Genomic DNA, 24795 nt, shown 5'->3' with positions numbered 1-24795 from the left:
ATCTGGTTGATTGGAAAGGATACGGTCCCCAGGAAAGGTCTTGGGAACCCTCAGAACACGTCCATGCACCTCGTCTGGTCAAGAGATTCCATCTGAATCACCCCGACAAGCCAAAGCCCCCGGAGAAGACACACTTAGGAGGCGCCTTGAGGGGGGATACTGTCATGATCACTGCTTCCAAGGAGCCAGGATCAGTCCAACGTCCTTGGAAGCAGGCCCCTAACCCTGATCCTAGGCACCAGCCGGTCCCCACAGGGACCTTTTGGACCTTGTCCTGGCGCCGGTGGCACCAGGCTCATCAGAAGCCTTGGTCCCGGCACTGGAAGCGCCGGGCTCATCATAGGTGTGAAGATGCTTGGGTGGACTTACCTGCGGCAGACCATGCTGCTGACTGGCCAGACTCTTAAAAGTCCTCGGTGAACTGGGACTACTTTTCTTACCTGGGTGGGGCAGCTCCACTCCACTGGAACTCTTCTGGAAGCAGGAACTCTTTTCTTACCTAGGCGGGGCCGTGGAAGGAGACGCCTCATCACTCCAAGGCTATTTAAACCACACCCGATTGATGAAACGTGCTTCGCGTTATTCTGCATCTGCAGCAGAACGCTCACCGAGACTGCTCCAGCTTTTCTTCTTTGGATCATGAACCTGCAAGAATTATACTCACCTTTCAGGTACCCGAGCAACATCAGCACCTGCAAAAGATCAGAAACAACAGGTTAGCAGAACGAACTTTCACACGCAGTGTTTGCTTACCTGATCCATCGGCAGCGGCCGTGTCTCACGCTGCACCTTCGCCTGCAAAGACAAACAGCATTATTTTACTTACCGGCACACCGTGCATTCCGGATTCTTCACCCTGCATCTGCACAAAGACAAACAGCATTATTTTACTTACAGGCACGCCGTGCGTTCCGGATTCTTCACGCTGCATCTGCACAAAGATAAACAGCATTCTTCTACTTACCGGCACGCTGTGCATTTCGGATTCTTCACGCTGCATCTTCACCTGCATAGACAACAGCAGGGTTACACTCACCGGCACGTGGCGATTTCCGGATTTCTTCTTTCTGCATCGTCGCCTGCAAAGACAAAGAAAGAGACAGTAAGAGTGCTTGCCATACTTACAGACTAAAGGTGTCCAGAAACTTACCGGTCATGCAGACAACGACGGTACTCATCCTCTGAAGTCAAGAGGCTAACGTTTCACCAGTGAAGGAACTGGCAACGGCACCCTGCACTAGACGCAGATGGAGAGCCCAGCATTCACCTATCTAAGGTGAGCAAGTTGACCTGGGAGGGGGGTTCAACAGACAAGCTGGGAGGAGAGAGATAGGGACATTCAACAACCCAGACCTTTAATCCCCATATTATTTCACCTGCAGAAACCTCACCCTTCGAGTTCGACACACAGTGCGGAGAGGTTCGACCCCAGAAGCCAACCGAATCCTGCACATCACGTTTCGTGTTACGGACACCTTCCTGCCAAGACCCGCGCCTCCGTGGGAATCAGGTGAGCGTTACAGAAGCCATCTGTTCAAACAACACTGTAGGTTTCACAAATGCCTATCCCTTTCGACAATGAGCTCTCCTGTTTACCAGAGATCATATCTTCCCTTTACCCTCCAGCACTTGAGCCATCTTCAAACTGACAGCAACCACCCCATTGACCAGCTAACAGAACCTGCTCCCTGACTGTTGACGGGCCTTTGCCATGATTGCGAAAACACCCCTTGATACATAGAGCAACCACACCCCATATATTTAACATATTTTACTAAATTCGAAAAATACTTCCCATACATGTATACTATTATGTGTGCATTTTTAACCTATTATTATCTTCTCTCATGACCGCCATTCATAGAGCTAAACTCCACATGCACATATTGATTGCCTGATTCACCCGAGTGTGGAGAGGCCCTCAGTGTGTCAATGTTTCATTGTTATGTTTCTGCACGCATGCTAATCTACAAATGTATCACCTCTACACAAAATAACACAAAGTAACCTAAATGGAACACTTATTCCATTTACTGTAAATATTATACTATTTGTAGCAATTTGCGAAAGTGACAGAAATAACGAAGATGACGTCCCACCCCCCAGTCATTGGTATGGCACGCAAAGTTCCAACTTTTCCAATTTCCCAACACAACCTCAGACTACTGTAGAGCATATGAAGTATCATCAACAAGAAGCCGAAAGAACCTGAGAAAGGGAAAGCAGCCATTACAATCGTATTGACCAAGCTCCATCCCGCACTGGATTTTGAGGCCAATTTACAGATGTCGTCAGAGTGAATTTTCTCCTTAGCTTTTGGGGATACATTTTGGTGCCCATTTAAGATGCAGCAAAGGAAGATCAGGTGGATAAGAAGGTAGAGGATGAAATATGCACATGGACATGCCAACTGTACCCTCAGGACAGCAACCTTTTCCTTATATATCACCATTTCACACCTTCCAACTGCTAATCTCACACCTTAAAGATAGGGAAGTCTAAATCACTTAAACCCCTATGGAATTACTTGACAATAGCATTACGCGATGACAGAGCATCTAAAACTATGTAACAAATAATGTTTTCAATTTTATCTTAAAACCATCAAGGGTGGTCTCAAACCATAAGGAGGCATGAAGGGTATGACCTCTGGACCTGCCATGTGCCCCTGGAGATCAGGAGTGGAATATTGGGATGCTCATGCAGCAGGACAGTTGCATACAATGATTTTGGCATGTATTTTAATGAAAGGAGGGTTTGGTTAACAGACCACCCTTTCTGAAATGGCATTACCTGAATATGTTTATAATGAAATAAACATCAAACAAGATAGGGCTCTTTCACCTGGCCGGGTGCACGTCTTCACATTGTTTTAATGAGTTCAAATGGTGCATGCTAACAAACACTTAATTGGTAGGATGAGTGTTAGGAAAAATGTAATGAGCACCAAGCCAGTTTCCATTATTTACTTAATGATCCAAGTATGCAACCATTTTAGCATATTTAACAAATGTAAAGATCTGTGTTCATTTCTGTACCCTAATGCTCGCTTATTAAAAGCAAAACAGCAAGGAATTCTTACAGTATGAGTACATGTGATAGTCCATCTTGGAATAATAAGCTTCTAATTGAGTAGAAATAGTTATTTGAGTTTTGATAATGTGCTTTTCTCAATAAGGCAAGTGTAAAGTTCTTATTATGCCTACAATATATACTGAAGGTTATTATTGGAAATTGTTAAAAGTGACACTTGAACTTGAAAGTAGTAGCAACTCTTTTTCACTCAGATGAATGTAAGCGGATAGCCAATGTACTGCACTTAGAGATATTTGGAGGATAGACAATGTTTTTCACTTAAAAGAATTTTGAGGATAGCCAATATATTGCACTTGGAAGAATTATGAAGGTAGCTAATGTGATGAATTTAGATTATGAAAGTAGCTAATGTATTGCACTTTAAATATTTTCAGGACAAATAATGTGTTGCACTGAGCTGAACTGTATAGGTAGCCAATGAGTTGTCCTAGGATGATTTGGGAGGGTAGCCTATGTATTGCACTTATAAGAATTATGAAGGTACCTAATGTGTTGCATTCAGATTAATTAACGAGGGTAGCCAATGTATTGCACTTAGAAGCATTTTGAGGACATACAATGTATTGCACCAAGAAGAATTTTGATGGTAGCACTTAGATTTTTCTTGAGTATAGGCAATGCATTACACTTAGAAGAACTTTGAGGGTAACCAATGTACTTACCACCCCTGCTCCTGCTCCCCTCTCGCATACCTCGCAAGTACCACACACAGCCAATGGGCCAGCCAAACTACACACAAAACACACAAAATACACATACAGCATAACACAATTCGGGATACAACAAACAATTTCAGACACTGGGCCATACCCTTCTGGATGCAACAAGCCAGTGCACACAATCAAACAACACTTAGAATGCTGACACGTACAGATGCCATTTTTATCCCGGTTCTGCAAGCCTCAAGAGAAGAGCACCACCTGTATTTTATTCTTCTTCCCACACTAATCCACCAAACCCTCTTTCTTACAGAGCTAGGTGAGCACCTGGAAACCAATAGTAGCAGTGCACAGTATAAGTCAACTTAACATAACATAATATAACATATTAAAAAGAGCCAGTTTCCAATGTTAGTACAATTACATTGTTTTTTAATAGATTCTTTTGCTGAGAATACATAAAAAAGTAACTCAAAAAGTTCCTTTCCTTATGTAAAAAAGTATCACTCAAACTGAAACCAATTATTTGTTTTTTATTTAAGCATCAAGTCATGGTTTCCCTTTCGATCCCAGGGATTTGTTTGTACAGTTGCATAACCTGCAATTTTGTTCCATTAGGCACAGAAAGTAACGGTTAACAAAAAGTACAAAATAACAAACACAACTGTAGTCCCTGTAGCCTGGTCCTCTGGACCCTTGCAAGATCTATCAGAACTCCAGTACCCCACCTATCTATATTCCATCCATCTCCCCATATGGAAGAGGTGCCCTTAGTGAGTTTGGGACATTCCTACATGACACACTCACTAACAAGTTACATCTCCTAATAGCAGGGCATCTACAACTCAAGGGATGCCTATAATGCTACTCTTCTCATTCTTCCCCTAACGCAAAATATATATTTGTTTTTCTCTGGTCGCTCTGCTGTCAGAAATGGATGGGTTGGCTCTAGCAAATCGGCACCTGAAAATACAACGCTAACCAACAGTGAGAGAGACAGGGAATAAAGAGTGAGACAGGGAAGGTGATAGATTGGCTTATGATATGCCAGGTACAGCTAGTATTCAATGATGATCTCCATATTAACTCTCAATATTAATCACCACATATCTGAACATCAAATAAGGTTCTTGACGAGCAGAAGTAGCACACAGCTGATCTCAGCGAGGTAGACAAAACTCTTGCCTAAAGGTCGCCAAATATTAATGCTCATGGGAACCAGCCCTTTTTGAAGACTTGTCCCTACGTTAACAATATTGCAATTTTTGTAATCAACTTAATTCTATCAGGAATCCTGAAACAAAATAGATTACTATCATAGTTTTAAGACAGTATGACTGTGACTTTTGCCTTGAAAAATCCCAGACAAGCTCAGCTCATGCCCATGAAGTTTGCTTTTTCATTCTGTTAATTGTGAAAGTCTATATTTTGAATTATGAGTGAGATATGCACACAATATGATTTGATGTTCGGTTATTGCAAGTTGTTTTCTAACATTTGCCTTGTAGAGTCTAAAGTGTATGTGCAAAGTGAAGTAACTCTCTGCCAGTTTATGATGATAATAAACATGCTGTATTACAATTAAACCAAGCAGTTGTTGTGAATAGAGCAGCTGCATTGGGGTGTTTTTCTTGACACTTACAAATAAAGTTATGTTTCTTATTCTCAGCCATATATATATTTTCTATTATTCACATTTTCAAAAATGAGTCTATTCTATGTACAGACTTAAAATTAATGTGTACAGGGATTCATCTTCATAAAACACCTATAAGTTTAGGTCTTATTCTACTTTATGATCTCAAACCAATTCTTGATTCCCCATACGTTCATCCAAACACACAATTTAATCAACAATCTTCCTTACAGTTCATGTGCGTACTTCGGTGCAGTGTCTCATTTTCAATTGCGTCAATATAGTCCTTTTTTAAAGCATCTAATCTCCTTGTTCATCAATTACTAAATTGGTCCACTGTGTTAAATCGAATCAATATCCAATTCAACAGATTGTTAGCTATCTCAATAATTAAAAACAACTATTGATTGTCAATGACTTATCAATATGTAAACATACATTTGTGTTGGCCACTACATGCAATCGTCCATAAATTATTCTATTTATGAAATACAATTTTTCTTCATCAATTGAATACATTCCAATGCTTCTGAATGGGAGCTTTCAATCAGTTGATCTGTAAATCATAATCATGTTCACCTCCGTGAAGATGGGGTTCTAAACACACTAGGGTCAGATGATGGAGCCAGCATACAATGTCACTCACTGGAGGTAGGTAGAGTGGCCACAGCCTACCTGAGCACTCATGGTTCTATGTCTCCTAGTCCACTGCAATAGGTTGCTCTCCAGAAAAGCCAGATGTTTTTTGCAACCCTTATCCCAGAGTGGCCTCTTCCTGTGAATCAACAAACAGACTATACCTCTCATTTGGGGGATTCACCCATATCTCCTCACACCATGCGCCACACTCCACAATGCCCCAACCCATCTCATGCGCCCTCACCTGCCTAAACTGCATTCTCAATTTTCCAAGCTACCACCCAATTGCCTGACTGCCCATTTCCTTCTTTTCTGTCTTGCTCCTCTCCTCCCATTCCCTTACACCCCTTTCCGACTTACTGGTCCTCACTGGGGCCTCTATTCCACTGGGATGCTAGTCAAGCCTATTTCTCTGTTGTTGCCCTCTCACTCTGCTGAACTCTATAACCTGTCCTTTGACACTGCTTGCTTTCTTTCTATTTTCAAAACAGCCCCTGTTATCCAGCTCCTAAAAAGGCATGGTGCTGGCCGCAACCTACTGGCTAACTTTCACCCTGCCTCTCCATCCAGACTACTCTAAAGCACTCGAAATGTTTGTCTAAAACCCTCTTACAAATTTCTTAGACAGCCACAACCTTCAAGATCCAATGTGGGCAGATTCTCTCTCCTGTGACTCCATGGAAACTGCTCTCCTGAATGTCTCCAACGTCAGCACTTCCATTAAGCACTACAACCTATCCTCAACACTAATTCTCGTTGACTTGTCTGCTGCCTTCGACACTGTCAATCTCCTTAATAATCTTTGTTTTCTTGGCATTCTCAATCAAGCCCATGTGTGCTTTGGACCTTACCTGGCACCTTGCCAGTTCTCTGTCTCCTGGAACAGCAAGACTTCAAAACTCACTCCTCTAACTGCTGGTGTTTCACAAGGTGCTGTCTTAGGTTTCCTCCTCTTTACACTCTACACCTCTGCTCTTGAGACATTAATCTACTCCTATGAGTTTTCGTGCCAACTCTTCAAGGACGACACCCCCACATCTTCCTCTCTTTTCCTGAACTCTCCTCTGTTCTCTTTAGCAACATTTCAAACTGCCTCTCTGATATTAATTAGTGGATGGATTTGCACTCTCTGATGTTAAACTCTATCAAAGCATTGGTGTTGTTTACCCTTGCCAAATACCCACTATCTTCTCCCTTCCCTGCCTTTTCAGATCCCACATTACACACTCCCTTACAGTTCTTCAACCAGAAACCTCAGCATCATCTAGGACCCTTCTCACACCTTCTATACTTTCATCTCCAAAACTGCAATGGCAGCTCACCTAATCCTCCTAAATATATGGGAAATCAGGCACCTCCTTCCTTTCAATGCTGCCAAGCATCTCGAACTACACTTTTTCAAATGTATTTTATTATGTATTAAGCACTAAAGACAATCAAGTCAGGAGGCATTTGGCCTCATTACGAGTGTGGCGGCCTAGAAATAAGGGTGCTGGTAAGCTTACCAGCACCCCTATTTCTGGGTCACCACGACAACAAGTCTGCCTGCAGGGGCTGTCGTGCCGGCAGGTCTGACCTGCCGGGCGCAAAAGCCCCAGTAGGCAGAGTTGTCACGGAAGCACTGGCACCTTTAGCCACTGAGCCAGGGCTTCTGAGTGCCCATTGGGGACTTACCAAATCCAACATCTGACTTCCCTCACCGTCGGGACTTGTAATGTCCCAGTGGTACCGGGAAGTCAGGTGCCGGAAACAGTGTTTCGGGGTCAGCAGCAACCTGCCAGTGGCACTGGCGGGTTACCGCCAACCTTGTAATGAGGCCAATTGTTTACTCTAAACTGGACTACTGTGCCTGCATCCTCTTTGGTCTCCCTAATAATAATAATAATAATAATAATAATAATAATAATAATAATTTGGCACTTATATAGCGCTACGAACCCTCAGGCATCTGAGCTCTGCTTATTATTACCCACGGTGTGTGGTGCTCATTTATCGACCTCGGAAGGATGAAAGGCTGAGTTTGGCCCCGCCGGGATTCGAACCTGCGTTAGCAGGCTTTGCACGGATGTCAAAGCGATCTTTCTACTCGCTGTGCCACTTGACCGGCTAAGTATGCTTTTTGTTCTCTCAACAAGATCATTAACTTTGCTTCCAGGACTCTTTTTGAACTCCCTCATTTCACACCATACCTATTTGTACCGTCACCAGGCTGGATGGCTGACAATGCAAAACAGAGCCATATTTAACTTTCTTCCCTTGGTTCAAATCTATCCACAGTAAGGCATCACTTTATCTATGCTCTATCCAACTCTACAAGCCTTCTCGTAATCTAAGCTCTGCCTCCTCGACTACCCTTGTGGCACCTCTCCCTAATGCTGTTTTTCCATTATAAAACGCTTCTGTGAATTATGCCCTACCTGAGTTCAGTACTATTCCTAATAATGCTTTCAATGGCAGGTCGTACTGGGTGGTAAAGGCCCACCACCCAGGTTAATAGGCATGCACAAAGCTTGTTTTGTCCCACATCGAAAGGCATTTTTGACTAAATAAACCATCCTTTTAACACATACAGTACAGGGTCTAACTGCTTTGTCATTTAGGCTGGTAAAGTATTGCTCATTCTTTGCCATGCATAGCAGTGCTTGTGCAAGACCTAGACCATCATGTCAGCCCTCGAGTCACCTGACTCGCCCCTCGCACCACCTTAATTGCTAGAAGCCACCTGCCCCTTTCCTCCCCACCACCCAGTACAGCTGTTCCCCTCCTCTGTGCCCCTCTGCATCCTACCCATTGCTGTATATCTGTTCTGTTGTTACCTCTGAAATGCTCTCCGATATGCATCTGTACTGTTGTGTATACCTCTGAAAAGTGCTTGTTATGTTTCTGTATTGGTGTATGCCTCAGTAAAGTGATCTGTTGCTTCTCAGAGCTAGGTCCACGCTCAATAATAATAATAATAATAATAATAATAATAATAATAATAATAATAATAATAATAAAATAAGGGTTTGCGGGTTTGCTATCCTGGATAGTTGAATGTGTTATAGTCTAATTTCTTCTTTGTATGTAATGGTACATGGTGTTTCGATAATACGCATTTACAGAGATGCACACCGTAACCAGGGTAATCCCACAAGCCCCTTAAAGCAGAAGAAGATTAATGTACCATGAGCCAGATGATCATAAATAAAGTGTGGAATATAAACTGGGGACGGAAAAAGAAAGTCAAAGGTAAATGTATGCGTATTTATAGGGAGGTTGTGTATTTACAGTGCAGGTGCGGGTGGTGGAATTGGAGAGGGGTGTGTTGTGGAATTGGAATTTCCTCTCCAAGGTGTGACTGGTAGAGCTTGAGAGCAAACGTGAAATCATCTGTGTCGGTAAGATTTCTGATGACGAAGGGTTGAGAAAGTGGATCTTAGCACGTGTGGAATGTTGTTCTACTTCGTAGATCAACATTCCAGGCGTGTCAGTTGTGTTTTCTTATGTGATCCTGGTGGCTGCTGCCTGCTTGGGGTCCAGATTAAACAGATGAACCTTACTTGCCTCAGATTTCTTCACTGGTGACGAGGTAATCTGGATGCCGTCCAACGCGTGCGGGGACCATCGCCTCTGCCCTCCAGCTTCCTCATCTCGATGTGGTGAAAGCCTGGCTTGGCTGGAGGAGGGGCTACATCGGAGGCGATCCAGGTGCCGATTGCGGCGGCAGAGGTAGCAGGCAGACGGTGCCGGCTGAAGGAGGGGCCTGTGGATCATATCGGACAGCCGGCTCCCAGTCACAGGAGGGACTGCAAGCCGCGGCGACTGGAGCAGGGGCTGCGGATTGCATCAGGCAGCCTGCTCCCTGTCACAGGAGGGGCTGCGGGCCACGTCGGAGTGGGTGCTATGTGGCTACGTGGCCATCGAGCAGCTGTCGGAGGAGGCACACGCAGGCTCAGGTTTGGGGGTGTTCGTTAGCTGCCCACCCCACCCACGTAAGACGCAAGTGTGTGGGGAGCCCTCGGAGGGGCCATGGCATTGGCCTGAGCTCGTGGTAGAGGCGTTGAGCTCTCCATCCCCACCCACGCAAGTGACGTGTGAGCCCTCACAGATGCCGGTCTGATTGAACGTCCCTCATAGGTCAATGTGATACAGTGTATTGGATGCACCTTATGTACCTTTCAGGAAACAAGCAAAACATGCTCTCCATGCTACGTGGTGGTGCTGTGAATAACTGAGGCACCAAAGATTCATAAACAGGTACGATTTTACTGATTGAACGTTCCTTATTGGTCAAGGTAATACAGTGTCTTGGAAGCATATTACATGCTTTGCAGGAAACGAGCAACGTGTGCTCTCTATGCTACGTGGTGGTGCTAGGAATAACTGGGACACTAAAGATTTGTATACAGGTACAATTTTATTACATATTGGCAGTTTTTTCCCCCAGTTTTACGTCACAGACAAGTTGTTGGTCAAAGGTGAACTTACAAAAAGGCCAGACCCCCTTCTGCATTTCTGCCATCACCGGGGGAACCGGCACTTCCATGGGATCAATGGATTGATGCATTTAAAGTGTACTTAAGAGCAGCTGGATGTGCAAAATTCAGTGATGATGTGAAAGAAGCTGCCCTCTTAAATTGCATTGGCACGGAGGGCCTGTGAACATTTCGCCATTTGCCAGGAGAAGACAGATACATTCCTGGCAGAGGGGAGGGCGAAAGAGTGATAAGCACCTATGAGACTGCTTTAACAAAGCTGGAAGGTCGATTTGGCAGAAGGATCAATGTGGTCTTGGAGCACTATAAGTTATTTTCCAGAGAATCCATTGATTCGTATGTGACAGTTTTGTGGACATTGATGGCTACATATACTTTTTCAGGGATTTTGGAGGAATACATAAGGAACCAAATCATGATGAAGACCAGCAGTCAGAAAATCAGAGAGAGACTCTGGATCGAGAGTGACCCGCCCATAAACAAGGTTGTGGAGATCGCTAGAGCCATCGAGGCATCCAGAACGAGTGTGCAGATTGTCACTGAGAAGGAAGGTCCCAAGTACACTGTACAGGCTATTTTACCCCAGAACAAAAGGAGTGGATTGGATGGTAAAAAGAGATCAGACAAAGGGGACAACCAGAGTTGGAGGTTATCCAAGGGTAGAGAGACATGCATAAAGTGTGGCTGGTTTAGTCATCAAACTGGTTAAAAAGAATGTCCGGCTAGTAACATTGAATGCAGACGATTCAAATGCAAGGGACATTATACATGCATGTGCAGGTTAATGGGGAGATGCAATCTAAAGGAGTGATTGGTATGGTGGTGCCTGATTGTGGTGGAGTGGATAAGGATGTTGGTACGCATGACAAAAACAATCAAGGTGTCATACTTCATGTGGAAGGTGCAGCACGGAAGGGTCCATGGGTGACAGTCTTGGTCAATGGTCACCCTTTGGAGATGATAGTGGATTCAGGTTCACCATACACCATTGTGTCACCAGAACATACAAAGAGAATTTAGGGTATGATATATCAGGTTTGTGTGCTTTTGACATAAGTCCAAGTGCTTATGGGCAGAATCCATTCAAGGTGCTGGGGTATGAGCAAGCTTGTGTTGAATTTAAAGGTTGACACACTGTGGGTAAACTCTATGTTGCCCTCAAAGGTACCAGTGTGTTAGGTTGGGATGAGCAAGCTGCTTTGAGTATTTAAATTCACCCAGTAAGGGATGAACCAGTTCTAAGTATTCAGGCTGGTATTCAGGAAGAATCTGGGGGGGAAGAGTCTGGGTTAACATCTGAGTTGTTGAGAGATAAATACCCAAAAGTGTTCTCTGACAAGTTGGGGAAACTTAAAGGTTTTTCCCATCGCATTGTTCTCAAGAGGGGTGCTGTACCCAAGGTACATCAGGTGAGGAGTGTTCCGGTAATGGCAGAGGAAGGATTGAGTTCTGAATTGGAAAAACTCAAGTCTGAAGGGATCAAAGAAGAAATAGAGTGTTCCGAGTGGCTGTTCCCAGTGATACTTGTTAAGAAAAGTGATGGTGGTCTCAGGATGTGTGTGGATCTTCGAGAGTTAAATTCCAGTATTTGGGTAGATCGCAATCCGTTACCAAATATACACAAGTTATTGCTTACCCTGGGGAAAGCATCATGTTTTTCAACATTTGACCTATCTGCTGCGTACCACCTGATCGACTTACATGTAGATTCCAGACCTCTTACCTCTTTTATAACTCCATTTGGTGCTTACCGATTTTGCCAAATGCCATTTGGGTTGGCATCGGCATCCGCGGTATTTCAACGACTCATGCAAGAATTGTTTGGTGGTGTGGATGGAGTGAGTTATTTCCAGGATGATATATTGGTCTGGGGTAGTTGTTGTGCTCAACATGATGATAGGGTGCATTGAGTCATGAAAGTGCTAAGTCAAAAGGGATTGACTGTGAAATCGTCAAAATGTCAAGCAGGAGTGACTAGAGTAACATATTTGGGGCATACTCTCAGTGCTGGTGGTGTCAGTCCTAAAGCGGATTTGGTACAGGTGATGAAGCTAATGCCTGCACCTATGAATGAGGACCAATTGAGGTCATTTTTAGGATTAACAGAGTACTATATAAAATTCATTCCCAATTATGCAGAAAAAGCAATGTCCATGACAGCTTTACTAAGAAAAATGGGTCAGATTCGAATGATCTGATAAATGTCAGGAGGAGTTTAATATGGTGAAGTATGAGGTGGACCATGCCCCGTGTTTGAGATCATTTGACCCAAAATGTAAGACAATTCTGACCATAGACGCCAGTGAGGTGGGACTTGGTGCTGTGTTGGATCAGTGGTGCGATGGAGAATGTGGGCTGTGCAATTTGCTTCCAGAGCCCTGAGAGATGCTGAGAGTAGATATTCAGTGATTGAGCGGGAGCCTTTAGCAGTGACGTGGGCATCAAAACACTTTAGAACATTTTTGTGGGGCCCTGAGTTACCTGGGGGCAACCAGACGTGGACTCCCTGCTCACTGTGCTCAGAGAGGCAAAGCTTCACCTCACCGATGTGGCCCAACAAGGTTGAAACACATGTATGGGGTTTCTTTTGGTACTCTTGTTCAGAGAAGAATTGCCATAGCATTTCGGTGCTGGACTGCCCATGTGGGCAGGACAAAGACTGATATGCAAATGGATATTTCCCATCTGTGAAAGGCACAGTGAGCAAAAAGTGTGTGCTGCAAACTCTCACCTCCGAACAGGTTATCATCGCCAGCTACCTTTTTTGAAATTTTTGTGGGGCATTCCTTATGTGGTCAGGTCAGACCATAAACCGTTGGTGCATGTGTTTTCCACCCGGGGTATAGCATCGGTTTCTCCAAGAATATCCAGGTGGGTGTTAGAATTCCAGGAGTAAAATTTCACCATGGAGTATTTAGCTGGAAAGGAAAATGTCGTAGCTGATTGTTTGTCCCATTTACCGGTGGTAGGACCAGATTTTTTGAGGCAGTTTGGTGTTGAGCATCATCCCACAGCCTTATACAACCCGAGCGCAAATGGGTTGGTGGAAAGAGTAAATGGTGTAATTAAGAGTGCCATCCAACTTGCCCTTGCAAATGGGCTCGAGTGACAGGACGTGGTTACAGAATATCTGTCTGCGTATCATAGGACTCATGAGGTGGAGGAAACCGGGGTCGAGATTAAGGACCACGGCATTGGGCAGTGGTGGTCCATGTGACATGGATTTAGGAGGAGTGCAACAGAGGGTGTTGGCGTGTCAGGAGGCTGTGAGGGTGAGTCAAAGTGGTAGAAAGGAGTTACAGGTGAAGGTGGGGGGTGAGGTTTGTGTCAAGAATCCCAGATTTGTGCCAACAGGAAGGAGTGCGTTTATACCCTCCATGAGAGTTGTGAAATGTGGAGTTGGATATGTACAGCGGGAAGATAGCTCAAGATGGAGCAAAAAACGCATTGTAGTATTGGATAGTGGTAAGCTTGAGGTACCTAAGAGTAGTATTTGGATTCTTGTGGGGATGGTGACATTTTTGATTACTATCCAGATGGCCAGGAAGGACGTAGGAATGTGTTAGTGGAGAACGTGGAGTGGCCGGAAGAGGTGATTGTTCCTCATGACATTGAAGGGGAGGTCGAGGTATGTGATTCGTCCAGTGTTGGAATGCATGGGAACAATGGTAGTGGCCTGTCTGAGGAAGTTGGTGGTGGTGTAAGGCATCCGGTCAGAGTATGTGGGCCTCCCTGAGGCTCAGAGATTATGTGTGATAATACCCATGCAATGTCATAGATATATGTGCAAGGTTTTATATACATTGTGCAATATTATACTTTGGTTTTACTGGTTGGAGTGAGGGGATACAGGTGCATGCAAAGACTATTATGCATTGTGCAATGCAATTGTTAGTATGCATTTTTATGTCATATTCATCAATGTTGTAATGCATTGTTATTCTGTTAAACATTTTGTGTTTTTTTAAATTGTGTTTGGGGTGTTAAGGGGGGAAGATATGTTGTATCTTGGCACGCGTGGAATGTTGTTCTACTTCGTAGATCAACATTCCAGGCGTGTCATTTGTGTTTTCTTATATGATCCTGGTGACGGCTGCCTACTTGGGGTTCAGACTAAACAGATTAACCTTACCATGCCTCAGATTTCTTCAGAAAGCCAGTGCTATCGGGCAAGGAGTAGAACGGGGTCATACATGAGGAGGATTGCAGGGTGGGTGAGTTACAGAGAGATAGAGAAGGGTGCAAGATTGGAGAATGCATAGGGTAGAAAGTCAGGCGATTAAATAAGTCAGTTGTGGGGAAGAAGTCCTTGATTGGCTTTAAAGAATAGTAGCAGGAAGCTAAGGAGTGGATGTTTGCATAGAGTGGGAGTTGATTGTTAGACGTGTGTGTGGCCAGAATTATCTTTTTATTAAGTAGGTCAAAGGAGGAAAGGTGGACGCCCAAGAGGAGGCTTGATCACTCGTCATCCCAGTTAAGTACCAGAGTATGTCGCATTAGAGCAGTAGAAGAGGAATCGGCATACTTTTGTGGTACTTCGCAGGTTGAAGAATAAGAGGAACATTGTAACCCCCAGATGTACAATGCTCTTACTTCTTCCTCATCTCCTTCCTCTGAGGGTTCAGGAGCTCAGGCAAGTAATGCTGCATCATCTGATAAGAACAGAAATCGGATGCTCGTATATCATTCTTCGGACATCCAGAGTCACTTGATGAAACTTTGAATTGCTGGGGGATAGCTTAAAAGGGACCATGTGGGAAAGCACCTATGCAGGGTCCATTGGTATGCTTCAATTATTTAATTTCACTGTAGCAGCGTTTTCATAGTAAACGTCTATGAATGCTCTAAATTGACTATTTAAAGATGCATTTTATGAAGTTCCCATTATAACGACAGTGAAAAGTAACGGTAATGCCCATGAAGGCAATGTATAATAGGTATTTCTTCATGCATATTTTTGGAAGTAGCACTATTCAAGTGATATTATTGCTATATAGCGGCAGTAGCACTTTTAAAGTCTGGTTTGGCTTGGGTTAGAATTAGATTTTTACCGCTCAGCTATGCAACCAGTTTAAGGTCATCTTGCAATCGATTTATTTTAATAGCAGATGTTAGCTAGATGGGTTGAAAACATGTTTAAAAATATATATTTTAGATAAATACCCTTTTACTCTACAAGGAAGAATTCGGTTGTTGTATTTTACAGCAACGTTCAGAATACAATAAGGTAAGTGCATCGCTTCTGATTTCCAACGATAAACAGATGTAAAACTAGAGTGCCAAGAATACATCTGTCTGCAAGTTATGCCATGACTATGGCCTGCTGAAGGGCCCAAGGTAGCTCTCTCATTCCTCAACCCAAGTTAGAATGGCTGTTTACCTCAAAGAAGGTGCTGGCTGACATTACTGTGGGCTAGTGTCTGGCTTGATATTTACTCCTAATGCTGAACACCCTGTACCTTTGTCAGCAACCGAAAGGCATCAGATGACAATTTCCTAAGTCTAATACAACAGTATTTTACCGAAATAAAGCATCAAACCTTTTTTATTACTCTGACATTATGCAATTTGGTATCTGACTGTTAGAGCGGCATGCCATGGGGGTGGTTTATGCCAGTGCATTGCCAGCATGCATGGTGCCTGATGGAAGTCTGAGTTACATGTGCATATGGTCTATGCGGCATCCACGATGGTGTGTGTCTTTATTTGTAGATGGAGTGCATGCCAGGTCTGATGGCGGAGTAGTGTACCTTAAGTAGTTGTTTGGCAGTCTCTCATTCTATTCTATGTATGGGGGTGGGTTTGGGTGCTTCATAATGGCAATGCCATGGGCAACATTGTTATTTGTGGGCCCTGCACCTTGCCTTAGAGCAACCCCCAGGGCTTACGCCAAGTGTGTATGGGCATGGGCCGCTTGTTCCGGTTATGACTTGTCACTTGATAGGCAAGATTCATTATGCATCACTGGACTCTGTTGTTTCCTTTGATTGTTCCTCTGCCTTGGTCTTCATTGATGCTGCATGTTATCTGCAGATTTGCCCCCAGACTCTTGGGGTGCCACAGGACATACATTTGATGACTCTAGGTGGCCATGTCTCCCGATACACTGTCATAGCATGTGAGGGTTGCATTCTGGTACCTGCAGTGCATAGTGTGTAGATGTCCTGTTGGGTTTGAAATGGCCTGCTCAGTGACTTCTACCATCTACTACTACTACTGCTACTCCTGTGTGTTGTTGCCTGTCAATTGAAGGATGTGCTTATGGGATGCACTTATGGACCTTGCATGCGCTGGGTGCATTAAGGACATGCCGTTTTGACATTATTGCCCCCCTTCCTGTGCCTGTCACTCAAGCTGCAAGGTTGATTATATTTTACATGTTCTCACCCAACACCCAGGTCTTTTGTCCCCTGTGATGCTCCATGTAGGCGGTCAGTGTTCTTTTCCGCAGGACCATTGCTGCGTGGGTTGATCCTGGAAATCGGGCACTGATGGTAATGTCAGTGTCAAAGGTGACCTGGACTTCTCAAGAAATTGGAACTTGTTCTGGTTCCTGTAGACCTCCTCCGAGGAATGGGGAGAGCACCACCTCAACATGTGTGCAGTCCAATACTGCCACCACATTGGGCATGCCCGCAATTGCATAGAAAGGGACCTTGGTGCCATTAATGGTGGGGAGGGTGATGTGCTGGCCCACATGGCGCTGGGTGGCCTGCACCAGCGCTCTGGATAAGGCAAGCTGTGAAATGCCATGCAGCTGCCTCACAGAGTGCTGGAACATGCCACTGGCCAGGAAGTGCAGAACCGACACCAGCTTTACCAGTGATGGTATGGCTGACCTGATGCTTATACTTCTCCCTATGTTCTCCTGGAAGTGGGTCAGGGGGTCAAGAAGGGTCTCCCTGTTTAGGTGGCACAGGGTTAGTATCTGCCTGTCAGTGAGGGCCCAGGGTGTGGCCCTTGTTTGAAGACGCACTGCACGCCTCTGCCTGGCCACCTGAATTCCCATCATCCTCATCCACCTCCTCTGTCTCTCCCTGGCCTCCTGTTGTCTTTTCTGGTACTCCAGTCCCAGCTGCTGTAGATTGGCATGCAGCCCCTCCAGATCCATGATTCCGGCAGTGACTGGCAGCCTGGTTGAGTTGGGAAGTGTTTTTGGGGAAGATGTGGCCCTTGCGTACTCTTCGTTCGTGCATAAGGTGCACCTGGGTGAATTGGGTGCACCTGCGGCCTTATTTCTTTCACCTATGTCCAGTTACCGGCCGCTCTGAGGGGTTGTTATCTTTGCTCTGGTTTTGGTGGTATTACTGGCAAATAGCAGCCGGTATCGCCGACAAATCAAATCTTGTAATATGCTGGTGATATAATTGTGCCGGTATTACCAGTGCAGGTGACCAGCCCGCCCATCTATTGCCGGTATTACCGGCACCAGTAATTCTGCATGAGGTGATACCAGCACCGTTAATTCCAGCAACTGTGTTCCGACAAACTTGTACATGGCTGGACTGGTAAAACTGCTGGTAAATGGTATTACCATCACTTTTACCATATACCGGAACACTCGTTTTCAGCCTGCCTTATCTCTCATCATTTTAGGAAAATAACTGAAAACGGTTCTCTTGAAAAAGCACCTGGCTAAAAGACATTAGTCCATAATGCTTCAAGCAAGGGATATCAACAGTTAGCTCGCAGTGGTTACTGATTTGTCCCTGAGGGTACGAGGCAATCTCCTCTGAAACTAACCCTCGCCTGCTCTCCCCTCTCACCTTACTTCTTAGATGCAATATGCCACCCACTTTCCTAGAGTTTTGACTCTCCTCTTGGGCCCTACTTTAAACCCCCACCAATAAGCACAAAAGGCGAATCATCCTAACTGATAGCCATTACCTGTTTGTGTATTCCCTGCCCCTCTTGCTCTCTTTACACTTCCATGCAATAAGGCTTAACTGCCAGCTAAGTGAGGGCATCCAGCCAGCCCTGTCATTGACAACCTATCGACATCCTAGAGAGTACCTACCTGCTCTCTCTCACTGGACTTACACCTGCATCCCCCGATAATATGTTCAGCAATGCTAACTGCATCCTTATGTTAGACAATGCTCTTCTGCTTTCTGTTTTCTCATAAAATGTCTCTTAGAATTTTGACCTATTATTCCCATGAGTGATTGTGCTCACCTCCTCTCCTCCAATCCTTCATGACATCAGCTTTCCATACCCCCTGTCATACCTTTGATGCAGGCTCTTTACTCCAAAAGGTCTAGAAATTAAGATTAATTATCCATCTTGATTGGTTAACTGCAGATGTTGCATGTGTATACTGCCCTAACTATTTTCCTACACATCCACATGTATGATTTTCTGGAACAGTCCTCTGACACCCGTTTGGTCCTTGTTCATGCATTATAAAACTATACAATTAAATTAGTAAATAAACATAATCAATAAGTGGCTACACACATAATTACAGCAGTTCACTAATGCTCCTAGTGTATGTTTTTTTAATGTTTCCATTCACCGTTATTTCAGTAGAGGCGGATAATAACGCAAAGATGGAGCCCACTGGGCATTCACTACAGCAGGTGCATCAGGAAGCAAGGCAATCAAAATGGCCGCTAAGATAACTCAACAGGTTGAGCATTTACTGCTGCAATCAGTGTGTGATCTGCAGGTTGCAAGCTCAAATCCAGGACAGGCCAACTCCTTTCATCCTTCCGAGGTCAATTAATGAGTACCAATATCATTTTGGTAATAACTTAAATAAGAATATTCTGGGTACAGGGCTTTGATGAAACCTCTATATAAATAGCAAATTAAAATTATTATTATGAATTGGTGATCTGGAAAGTACAGCACACCGAAAAAGCTACTTTTCAGTGCTGAAAAAGAAAGCGGGAGCAGAAACCACCCATGTGTCTAGGGGCAAGAAAAGAGGCTAAACAGGACTGGGGAAATTACCAAGGGGGGTCCTGGGTGTCCCTCTTCCAGACATTTTTCCTGGTTACAAGAGTCTTACCCAGATTCTTTAGCTCACTATCTTTCACAGAGGAGAAATATCCCAAACATATCTGTCTTTGTCCTGCCCTGAGGCAATCCAGCACCGAAATGCTAGGCAATTCTCCTCTGAACAAGAGTACCAACAGCAACCCTGGGCACGTGTTTCAGTCTGGTTGCACCTCATCAGTAGGGTGGAGCTGTGCCTCTCTAAGAATAGTGAGCAAGTGGTCCCTGTCTGGATTCCCCTAATAACTTAGGGTGAGACCCAAAGTTACTTATACTATGCACATTAACAAGGGGGGTGGGTCCTGGGAGTTCCTCTGCCAGACATTAGTCCTGGTTGTGAGAGCCTTACCCAGATTCTATAGCTCACTTTCAAAGAGGAGAAATATCCAAAACATATCAGTATTTGTCCGGCCCTGTGGCAGTTCAGCACGGAAAGGCTAGGCAATTCTCCTCTGAACAAGAGTACCAACAGCAACCCCGGACACGTGTTTTGGTCTGGTTGGACCTCATCAGTAGGGTGGAGCTGTGCCTCTCCAAGAATAGTGAGCAAGTGGTCCATGCCTGGATGTCCCTAGTAACTTAGGGTGTGACACATAGTTGCTTATACTATGCAAATGAACAATCAGGAATCCCAGCATGGAGCAGTGGAGGGAAGCATACAGGTTTTAGAAATTCCGTCACACCAACCACAAATTCAAAGTAAATACCCTTGCAGAGTGAGATAGGACCCTAGTATGGCCAGCAGCATTCACCAAGTGTAATCAGCCCCTAAATGCAATCTCCTGTCTCTGTGACCACTTTCTCCTCTCCTCTCATCTCTCTCTCTCTACTCTTCAGGCCGAGCCAACCCCCACACTGCCACCCACCTCCTTGGTCATCTTACTCATGAAGCGTGTGTCAGTCGAGGCTTTCTCTCCTGCCCCTCTGACTGACTCACAAACTGACACAGCCCTCTCCAAGCTCCACTCTTCTATTTCTGATACTCTTGATGTACTTGCCCCAGTCATGAGGATCTGCCTGGAGCCCAACGCCAAGTGCAAATACTGGTACAACTCAGACCTTGTCACCCTTAAACGCAATCATAGGGTGGCTGAGAGGAAATGGCTGGCATCTTGCAAATCATCTGACAAACTGGCCTGCCGCCTGCTCCAAATGCAATATCGACTCTGTGTCCTCACTTAGAAGAGAGCTCACATCCAAGCCAACGTCTCTGCAGCATCTAACAACTCAGCCAAACTCATTCAAATCTGCTAGGCACTGGCCAATCCTGCTGCAGTCTCCACCTCTCCTGTCCCCTCTCAGGATCTCTGGGCGACCCTGGCTTTTCATTTAATCTCTAAAACCCAGGACATCCTGTCCACCGTCTCGTCCTCTCCTCCTTCTCCCTCTACTTTCTCCTCTACCTCCAGCCTCACTGTAGCCACCTCTCCTCCGCCCTTCTCTGCCTTTCCTCTGTTCATCCCTGACAAGGTTTCTAGACAAGTCTGATCTATGAAAGTCTCATCAGAACAAGTTCTTCCATGTTCTTCCAAAACCATTATGGACCACATTGACACTCTCGCTCCAGCCTTGCATGACTTCTGCATTCACTCTTTTGCTACTGGAACCAGCCCTTCCCCATTTAATCAGTCTCTTGTGCACCCTCTTCTCAGGAAACCCTCAGCCGACTCCTCCTGTCCGGCTAACTATCGCCTGATCTCCATTACTCCTTTCCTGGGCAAACTCTTGGAAATGCTGGCCATCTCCCAGCTTACTCTTTGCACTGAATCTGTTGGTTGCCTCCATGTGATCATTAGTCTGGCTTCAGAGCTTCCAGAAGCATGAAAACCGCTCTCTGGGACATCCGTGAAGACCTGCTCTCTAACCTTGATGCCAATCACCCCTCTGTCCTCATCTTACTCGTTCTCTCTTATGCTTTCGATATGGCCAACCATGCTATCCTGCTCAACTGGCTCCATGATAACCTGAGTATCACTGAACAGGCCCTGGCTTACTTCTTTCCTCTTGGACCGACCCTCCCAGGTCCAACTTGGGTCTTTCCTCTCCTCTATCTCACTCTCTACCTGTGGTTTTCCCCAGGGGTCTAACCTTTCCCCTTGGTTGTTCATCCAATACCTGGCACCTCTCATCCACCGCATTGCCAGTCTGTGCTCCAACTTTCAGTGCTATGCGGATGACACTCAGCTCACTTTCAGGCTCTCCTCTGCCACCTCTTCTTCCTCTCTCATCCCTTGATTGTGTGTCTGCAATCCAGGAGTGGTGTGCCTTAATGCAGTAAGACAGATATCCTCCTCATTAGCACACCTGCACCTTCCTTTCCTGCCACTCTCTGGCCGACCACTCATGGCATTCTTCCTGCTCCCACCTGTGAGGCTAAGAACCTCAGGGTCATCCTTCTCTCTTCACATCTCTGACAATTCTAAGAAGTCAAACTACCAGCTGCACCTCTTCAGAGACATTCTTCCTTTCCTCACCTTCCCCCAGAAGCTGTCTCGAGAGCTCTGGTTCTCTCTAGGCTAGACTACTGCAATAGCCTCTTTCTAAATCTGCCTGCCTCTACTCTCCTTCCTCTACAACTCATCCAGAATAGGACTGCAAGACTTGTCCTTGGCCTCGAGCCCAGGTATTGTATCTCTCCAGCCCTGAAGTCTCTCCATTGGCTCCCAGTGGCTGCAAGGATGAAGTTCAAGACCCTCTGCATTGGCCACAAGGCCTTCTGGGGACTATGACGGAAATACCTCCAACTCACTCTTTGGAAATATCTTCCTACTCTAGCTCTTTCGCTCCTCCACCTTCAACTCCTTGTGGGTCAGTCGCTTCTCCAAGCAATGAGTTGGGGGTAGATCTCTTTCTTCGGCTGGTGCCTCACTCTGGAACAGCCTCCTTGCCTCTCTGAAACTTGAGCAGAACCATCTCCGGTACCGGAAGCACCTCAAGACCTTCCTCTTTGCTTCTGCCTTCTCTATTCCTCTCCCCTAGTGATCGCCTCGATGATACTACACTGGTCACCTGGATACCATCTGAACCTGGGCCCAGTTTCCTGCCTGCCCAGTGGCACACCTGCACTGCCTCCTGGCAACCCCTGCACTTGCGGTCTGTATCTGTGACCCTACAGTCCCCTTCATGCACTTATTAGACACTTGGTCTCTGCACTTTTAACACTCAGACTTGCCACCTGTTGGCCGCACTTCTTGTTGTTTTTGATCCCATGTCCGGCACTTGCCCTCCTCCCCTCAGCACTTTTCCCATCCCCTCTCTCCTGTACTTGCGGGATCTCAATGTCACTAGGCCTAGTAAGATTGTTGTCTTTGTCCTCCCTCTGTTTCCACTCCCTTGCCCGGTCATGCTTGAAACACTTGTGTATAGGTGCATTATAAATGCCATCTCATATCAAATCATCATTCTATATCATAAAGGTCCAGGAAGGGCCGCAGAGCAAGGGGCAGGCCTGTCTTCGCCTGTCTGCGATGGTTGGCACTCACAAAAGACCACAAGACGCTCCACAGACAAACGCTGTAAGTACTACAGATAAAGGTCCTGGGAACTCCGTTACATCCATCCATGCACCTGTCAACGATGAACTATATCCACACGAACGATCTCCCTCCTGCAACGCCACCATCGAAGATCCTACCTCTGGCACGCATGCAGGCATCACGCTCTATACTAGCACCCCCTCACCTCCCAGGCACGTTAAGACCACATAGCTTGCATACTTTTCACTCATGCTACAAAAAATGTGTAATTGGCCCACACGAGATATCCTTGCATGCCTCGTGATGCGAATAACCTGTACACATCCCAACTATGCACCTAGCCAATCCCTCTGTCTAAACAGCCCTCTGGGACCAGCCCACATTGACATTGAACAGCTTACTTAGCCCACCTACGCCCTGTTGCCCAATGGGTCGAGCCTACCTCTGATTGTGAAATTGTATACACTGCTTAGTGGGACTAGCCTACCTCTGATAGTGAAATTGTATACACTGTGTAGTGGGACTAGCCTACCCCTGATTGTGAAATTGTATACATTGCGTAGTGGGACTAGCCTACCCCTGATAGTGAAATTGCTGACTGTGCTCAGTGGGACTAGCCTACCCCTGATTGTGAAATTGTATACACTGCTAAGTGGAACTAGCCTACCTCTAATAGTGAAATTGCTTACTGTGCTCAGTGGGACTAGCCTACCTCTGATGGTGAAATTGTTAACACCAAACCATAGGACTAGCATACACTGCCTGTGAACTATATACAACACCCACAACCACCCACTCCTAATATTGAACCACCCACCACTCCTTTGACTAGCCCATATTAGACACACATACTAGAGGCTCCATCATCTAAACATGGCACACTCACTCCCCTGCTCCCACACTATACCACCTACATCATTCCTACCAGCACTATACACAGGTAGGACTAACCGTAATCACGTCACATGCCCTATTAGCAGGCCTAACCATACCATCATTCCTATTAAACCATCCACAAATAGTTAGTTTGCCACTATCCCTATGCCTCTCCACAGGAGAAACCAAAGACTAAGCTGTCGATCTGCTCACCCTGCAGCCTCCACCAAGCCTCTCCCTGCTAAGCACTCCCAGCATCCACCAACAATTCCTGCCATCACCCCTATGCCAAACACATCTAGCACAACCAACACTCCCCACAGTACTCCTGCTTCAACCAAACTAAAGGACAACCAGAAAATACAACTTCAGTGTGCACTCATCAATGCTCGCTCCCTACCAGCACATGCTACTGAGATCCACAATCTCATCACTGATCTAGACCTAGACATACTAGCCATAACTGAAACCTGGCTACACAAAGCCTCCAGACCAGCAGTCTGCCAAACCCTACCACCAGGATAAATCATCCTGCTCCAAGATAGAACATCTAGTAAAGGAGGCCAGGTCGCCTTGATCATCAAGGAAACCCTCAACGCTAGGCAGTTAAAGACCAACAAAGCTGTCAACTTTGACTCACTATCAGCTAAAATATCTCCCTCACCAAATAACACTATAACAATCCACATTGTTTACCACCCACCAGGCCCTACTCTCGATTTCCAATCTAACATCACCCACAATCTAGGTGACAACTTAAAAGCAAACTCAAAAGTTATAATCCTAGGCAACCTCAACCTGGGCTTTAAAGACCCAAAAGACAAAAAAAGCAAAGCCCTTGCCAAAGACCTCCTAGATCTAGGCTTCACCCAACGAGTGAATGAACTTACCCACACCAAAGGTCGGACCATAGAATGGATCGCCGACCAAAACTG

Source organism: Ambystoma mexicanum, chromosome 11 (genome assembly GCF_040938575.1).
Source record: "Ambystoma mexicanum isolate Mex_15411 chromosome 11, UKY_AmexF1_1, whole genome shotgun sequence".
Classification (NCBI taxonomy): Eukaryota; Metazoa; Chordata; class Amphibia; order Caudata; family Ambystomatidae; genus Ambystoma; species Ambystoma mexicanum.
The sequence above is the reverse complement of the archived record's forward strand: the minus strand, read 5'-3'. Positions refer to the sequence as shown.